The following is a 7,770-nucleotide window of genomic DNA, read 5'->3' as shown; positions in this document are numbered from 1 at the left end:
TTCAGGATCTCAGTTACAGAATGCACTTCTCAAACACCAAAATGAATTCCAAAGAGACCAAAGATTAAAATATAAAAAATAAAATACTATGGGTTATAGATGAGAGGGAGAGGTGAGGAGGAATCTGGGAAAATGGCAGTTTGTTCTGTGACATCTGCGATGCATCCCAACCCAGCCGCAGCCCAGCTGCTCTGTTCTCCTAAGCTAGGGAGCTGCTGAGGCCGAAAGGTGTGGGCAGTGCCAGTGGCTCGGGTGGGGGCATACAAGACTGGAGTGGAACCAGAATTTTCACCTCTGTGCCAGAGGAGATCCTGGAAACATGCCTCAAAGAGTCTTGGGGCAAGAAAAGGGAGGACTCCTGTGGTATCCAGGAGACAGATTGAACAGGCCATGGGCTACAGAGGGGCAGGGCTGTAGCTCCCATGTCAGTGTTGTTAAAAGAGCTGGAAGACCAAGAGGAGTCTCCCCAGCCTCAAGGAGGAGCTGAGTTCTCTCTGTTCCCCAGCAGGGGACGTCCCAGGTGTTACCAGCCTTTGCAATTTGGGGCCTATTAAGGGATCGATAACTGGCCATTGGCTCACAATCCTATCCCCATGGGCAAACTAAGGTGTCTGCCCCTCGCTCAGGACGGCGGCTCCCTAAAGACCTTTAGCAGCTGGGAACCCAGCAGCCAGACACAAGAGCAAACAGAACCAAAGAAACATGTCTCCTAGTGTAATCGAACTGCTGGAGGAACCAGAACATTCCAGGAGCACTCAAGGAGCTCTAAGTTCAGTACCAAAAAAAGGCTTCTCTGATAAGACAGCCGGTTGAACACTTGCATGTAGTGAAGTTAGCTAAGAAGAGAAGATGCTATGCGGTGCAGTTCAAGGGGAATGCAAGGGCAGACGAGGACTTTCTCTGGGCAGTCGGGTTGCAGATAAGAAAGGCTTAAAAGCGTTGAGAGAAGGAAATGCGGGGGTTTGAATCCAACTCTAACTCCAAAGCCCATGCTGGCAGCACTTTGCTAGGATCTGGTAGCGCCCAGAGACAAGTAAGAATGGAGCTTGCTCTCCTGATATTTTAGAACAGACAGAGCAAGCCGGTGAAATCAGTTTTCCCATTCTTCCGCCAGAGGGGTTTTACTGCTCAACACAGCTCAGTTCCTCCTTCACAAAACAAACCCTCAGGTGGACTCTGGCTGGCACAGGCATAGCTCAGTCCTATTCTTTAAAAGTCACTAAGTCAACAGCATTTCGGTAATTCCTACAGCAGCTTCCTGGAAGCACTAAAACTCTTCTCTACTCACACCCTGTGTCCCTCAGGTCCAGCTGAAAGAAAACAGGAGAGATTTGAGACCCTGGGGCCTTGGCAAAAAGCCTATGTATGACAGCAGTCCATCTGCAGCCTCCCTGACTTTCGCCATGCCTACCTCATAAGGACTTAATTCACTGTCTCAGAGTAAGAGCCTAAAAAGAGAATTTGAGGTGTTGCCTTTTTCTAACCCGTGGTCTCAGCTACATACTTATCCAGATAATAACAGCTCAGTGACAACTTCTCGCCATTATGGCTTTGAAAGTCTCTACTATGTCCCAGACAAGGACTCCTTTTCTCCCCAGGGTACAACAATGTTTTTACCCAATGACATATGCCACAAGAAAATTCTGACTTTCTGATTTCAGGCAAAGACATACTCGCCAAATTATTGCTTAACATGGCAAGTCCCAGTCAGAGAATATCAAATGAAATAAATAGGAATTATTTGCAAGAATCCAAAACATAGGCTACATTCCCAGCCCACTGCCATGGCTGCCTACAAGCTGGTGCTGATCCGGCGTGGTGAGAGCATGTGCAATGTGGAGAACCGCTTCAGCAGCTGGTACGATGCCAACCTAATCCTGGTAGGCCATGAGGAAGTGAAGTGCGGTGGGCAGGCTCTGTGAGATGCTGCCTATGAGTTTGACATTTGCCTCGCCTCAGTGTGGAAGAGAGCAATCGGACCCTCTGGACAGTGCTAGATGCCATTGGCCAGATGTGGCTGCCAGTAGTGAGGACACGGTGCCTCAAGGAGTGGCATTATGGGGGTCTGACTAGCGTCAATAAAGCAGAAACTTCTGCGAAGCATGGTGAAGCCCAGGTAAAGATCTGGAGGCCCTCTGTTCTCGTGGTGGCTGACACAGTCCCACTTGTGGTCATCAGAAAATAAGCCATTCCTTACACCAACATGGGACAGCTCTGAGGGGTAGGAGTACCTCCTGCTGTGTGTTTTAGAATCCTTCCCCTGCCTTGTTTCATGGCAGTGAAAAGCCTCTTTGTCCCATTGAAGTGTGTCTTTCACTGACTGATTTTTGGATCATGCTCTAGTTGCTTGGTCCTCCACAAGGGCCCAGTGTTCATTTGTGCATACTTGTACTAAATCCTTTTTCCAGATCAGCATAATAAAGGAGTGATGGCCGGGTGCAATGGCTTACGCCTGTAATCCCAGCACTTTGGGAGGCCGAGGCGGGCAGAGCACCTAGGTCAGGAGTTTGAGACCAGCCTGGCCAACATGGTGAAACCCCGTCTCTACTAAAAATACAAAAACTTACCAGGGCGTAGTGACACACGCCTGTAATCCCTGCTACTGGGGAGGCTGAGGCAAAAGAATTGCTTGCACCTGGGAGGCAGAGGTTGTGGTGAGCCAAGATGGCACCACTGCCTTCCAGTCTGGGTGACAAGAGCAAAACTCCATCTTCAAAAAAAATAATAAAAAAAAAGGAGTGATGTGCAATAAAATTTTTTACAAAAGAATCCAAAACACATTGCCACACAAGGGGGATGAAGAAATAGGGAGCATCTTCAGGGATACGTAGTGGGCTGTACACATGCACTATTTTTTACATTATTTGAAGTACTCACATACTTAGTTTATATTTTGCCCTAAAAGTATTTTTTGTGCTATGAGTTTATTTGTGGTGCACTTTGAGTGCAAGATGATTATGAAGCCTCAAAATGCTGAAAAATTGTTGAAGAAAATAGTACAGAAAGAAGACTGTACCTCCCAAAGATTGATCTCTCTGATCCATTCTCTACCAGCCCACTCACTTTCTTCCTCCTTTGGGAGTTAAATAGACTCAGTTATAGTATCTTCCACATATAAATGCTACCTATTTACTTTCTAATTATTGTTTCTTACACAAATTGGCTTTCATTGTTCAGTCAATAGATTTTTCTATGTGTGAATACTGAAGATATCATTGGTCAGAATGAAATGTATCATACGTTTCCCATTAAAATAAATGGAAATATTTTTCTATCTAATGATTTATTTTCCCCTGAGCAACAAGGTGTTTCAGGAAAGAACTGACATCTTTAAGCAAAGGATAGGTGTATTATATTTTTGGTATATGCAATGCTCCCTACAGAGTAAAAGTGAAGTCACATTGCCCCCATGGAGCTCATGGCTACTATTTTGGGAACCAATTGAAGCAGCTGGATAACTTAAGTCCCTGGGATTACTAGACAAGTTCCTATTCCTTGCTGCAGGCAGAAGACAGCATCCTCAACATGTTGCATTTGTGATCAGAGGGACCAAGATTTGGCCTCTCACCACTAAGAGGAAATGACCTGGAGACACACAGACTATGCCCCATGAAGTCAAGTTAACATAGGGGAAAAGGTGAGTCTCAGCAAGGATTAGGCTTCACTGAAAATAACAGAGTCTCACAGAAGCACCGTTTAAACTAGATAGCAGATTATTTCTCTGTCCTGTGTAAAGACTGAATCATAGGCAATCTGGAACTGTGGTAGGAGCTCTATTCCTTCAAGTCCTCAGGGTCTCAAACTCCTTCTATCTTATTTCTTAATCATCCCTATGGTGTGGTCCTTACCTCACAGTCTAAGAAGGCAGCAAGAGCTCCAGCTCTCACACCACATTCCAAGCAGTAGGATAGAAAGAGTGACAAAGAAGAAAGGGTGCAAAGGCCATATACCAGCTGTCCTTCAAGGAAGGTTTCTAGAAGCTACCGTGCTTTAATTCTGCTTGTAACTCATTATCCTGAACTTATTCATGTGGCCACAGGATACGTAGTTCACTGCAGAAGATGCTGAGAAATACAGCCTTAATTCTGGGCGACCATGTTTCTTAGCTTGGGCTGATTATAGGCTTAAACAACAGACACTTACTTCTCACAGTTCTGGAGGCCTGGGAAGTCAAGATCAAGGTGTCATCTGTTTCCGTTTCTGGTGGGGGCTCTCTTCCTGGCTCGTAGATTTTGAGCTGCTTGCTGCATGCCTTCCCTGGGTATGGAGGTGTAGGAGGAGAGAGAGAATGACCTTGATCAGAGAGAAGGAATGCGATCAGCTCATTCTTTGCTCTTGAGTCTCACTCAGGTTCTGATGAAGTGGACAACATAATTGTAATCTGGATTATGGGTAGTATTTTCTTATGTGCATCTGAAATAATTAATTATGTATTTGTGTGTGGACTTGGATTCTTTGTTTCCAGACAACAAGAATGTCTTTCATCTTTTGTGACATGTTCCTGAAAAGTATGACAATAAAATCTTCACTTTTATATCTCTTGGAGAAGATGAGATGCTTTTACAATTGTTATCACAATTCTCTATCCTAGAAAACGGGCTAAGATTTCATCGTGTGTTGTGCTCCATCCAACATACAGCCAGATGGCCCGTGGCCTTAGAAATAAGGCAGTGTGCTGCTTTCATCCCCCTTTCTGCAAGCTAAGGATCAGCAGCCATGACATACATTTGCACATTCATGTTTCAACTCAGGCCCAAAAGCATCACTGCAGAATTCATACATTATTAATTTTGTAAAGTCTAAACACATAACAAATTCCAATGAGAGAAATAGTGCGGGTACCAGTGAAAAGACACAGGCTGCCATCACACAGACAGAGATGCACGACCAACTCTCCATAGCTGAAGCAGTCAGAATTCTCAGAAAATCTGCGTACAACTAAAAACTGCCTTTCCTCATAACTCTGTCAGCCCTTTGAGGGACAAACTGCCTCTCTGCAGCGGATCAGTGCACCCAAGGACAAAAAGAGACCATCTGCAGGTTTTGTTTTTATATACCCTGCTTTTACCTTTGTCCGAGGAGATGATCTAGGCAATCCTTGTCTTCTCCACACACAATTAATCAGCGGTAGTCTAACTAAATGTCTGAGTTACCCTCCTCCTCATAATGTTGCTATTGCAATCGCATAAAAAACACTTTGGAGCAGAATCAAGTTCACCATGACTGAAACACTTGCATTCCTCCACTTCAGCAACCCTCACAAATAGTCTTCAAAGTGTGCGTTATGGCTCGACTGAATCTTCTGGTAGAAAATCCCGTTACAAGCGACAGCTGGGACTGAGGCTTTAACTAACCCCATTTCATCAAACTCAGTGGGTAAGGGTGATGCAGGAACTACCAAGTGGTGGTTTTTGCTTGGACCATACAACTATCATCTGCATGAACCACTTCATATTTTTTTTATTACTGTGACAGTTAACCTGAACGGTGCAACTCCAGCAAAAACCCTGCAACACCGGGCCAGACAACCACAGGCCCACATAATACACATGGTGGTACAAATTAACACCATCCATTTGAAAATACTGAGGATTGAGAAGAGGTTGACTCATCCCACAGGTGTTGAATGTCTGTAGTTACGGTCCACCGGCCGTACTAAGAGCTCCTATTTTATCTGGATTTACAATCCAGATTTAGTTTTAAAATCCCTAACCCTAAAGTACCTCCTAGATCTCTCCCAGTTCCTCTAAGGGAACACAAAGTTCCCACCAAAAGTTTCCAGTGACTTCACCTTCCTGGATTGTAACAGGGATATTCGGGGGCCAACCTCTGTTTCTGTTGGATGATCACAGGTTTTAATGTCCAAGTGACAGGCCCTGGAAAGTGCTGGGCCCTCCAAAATTCTTCTGTGGGTTGACCACACCTGAGGATTTGACCTGTAGGGCAGACAGACACTGTGTCGCAACTGTAGGTGTGAGACAAGAGCCCAGGCCTGTTCGCAGCCTGCTGCTTTTTATCAAAGATGTTGACACACCTTGCTTGTGTGTTCTGTTTTTAACCATTCTGAACTAAATGAAGTTTTCAAAGTTTTTAGTAGCCACCATCATCCTTGTTTAAATTAGTTTAAGGAAGTAGCTTTACAGTTTTAGAGGATGTTTTTTAACTCAGAGGAGGACATGCATCAAAGCATTTAAAAAAAAAAAAAAAACTAACAGGATTTCAGATACATAATGAGAAAGTCACTTTATTTTCTGGCTAAAATTTTCAGACAGTTTAAAGGAAAACTTTGAATTCTTTGGGTTAGTTTCATCGGCAAATGAGGCTTGGGAGGTTATCAGGTCTCCAAGGTCTTTTGTTGTTTGCTTCTACATAGAGATTAGTCATAGGAAGAAGCTTAATTTTTTAAACAATTTATCTTGCTAAAATTTCCAAAGTTGGTGAAAAAGTTTTTATTCATAGTCTTGTTACGTTGACATCTGGGGCCAAAGTAGTCCAAGGCATGTAGGCTGCACTGCTCCCCAAGGAGACTTGGGCCCCATTCTTTCTTCCTGCTCCACCCTCCCCTATAGTGTTGTCCTCATGCAGATGATCAAATCTGGCTCACCACTTTCCTTCAAACTGTCCCGCCCGAGGAGAGGGGGACAGAGGGAATGGATAGTTTCTCCTAAGAACTTGACTTGGAAGTTGAACGCACTGTTTTTGCGAACATCTCATTACCCAGAGCTTAGTCATATGGCCATACCCAGATGCAAAGGATCACAGAAGATATCATATCTGTCTGTGAGGTCATGTGCTCAGCTAAAATGTAGAGGTTTTTATTAGTGAAATGAGGAAATGAAAAATGGATATTGAAAGATTAGTGGTCTCTGCCACAATGACATTTGTTTCATGGATGATTGGTGGATCATGGCTATTGGTTAACTTGGCGATTGGGAATGCTTAGGGGAAGGGGTATGATCAGTTTTGGAGGAATTGATTACTTTGGAGGATGTATTGGTTTCTACGGGTTTAATTAGGTTTAGGGCTGTGTGTTAGTCCATTTTGCAATGCTATAAAGGAACATCTGAGACTGGGTAGTAGTCTATTTTAAAAAAGAGATTTATTTGCCTCATGGTTCTGCAGGCTGTATAAGCTTGGTACCAGTATCTGCTGAGCTTCTGGTGAGGCACTAAGCCATTCATAAGGGATCTGCCCCCATGACCCAAACACCTCCCACTAGGCCCCTCCTCCAACATTGGTGATCACATTTCAACATGAGATTTGGAAAGGACAAAACATCCAAACCATATCAGGCTGATTAGGCCTGAGGAATGGAAAACTGTTGAGTCTGGATTGAAAGTGATTGTATTAATATGTAGTGAGGTTGATTAAATTACATGATTATATGAGACTTTTATTAAGATATAACTCCCAGATTAACATCAAAATACAACAGAAATGGATCAGCTATAGTAAGTTTGGTGATTTTGAGACGTGACTTTCTGCTTTGCCAAATACTAAAACTTCTGTGTAGAAATTGGTTAAGTATAACCAATTAGCTTTTTTTTTTTCTAAGTAAAAGTATCTAACTCTCCTACTTCTCCTTGTGCACTGTACTGCAGAGTCAATATTCATTCCATGTAAGGTCCATTTGGTCTCCTGGAAAGCTAGCCACAAATAGCTTTCAATAGCTCCTCTGGGCATACACCAAAGAAGTAAATCTGACTCTAAGTAAAATCTTGTAGCTTGCCAATGTTTTCACCAGTTAGGAATTATAGGAATTCAGCCATA

The sequence above is a fragment of the Sapajus apella genome, unplaced genomic scaffold (assembly GCF_009761245.1).
Source record: "Sapajus apella isolate SASKATOON/1434 unplaced genomic scaffold, GSC_monkey_1.0 scaffold46, whole genome shotgun sequence".
NCBI lineage: Eukaryota > Metazoa > Chordata > Mammalia > Primates > Cebidae > Sapajus > Sapajus apella.
This window is presented reverse-complemented; position numbering follows the sequence as displayed.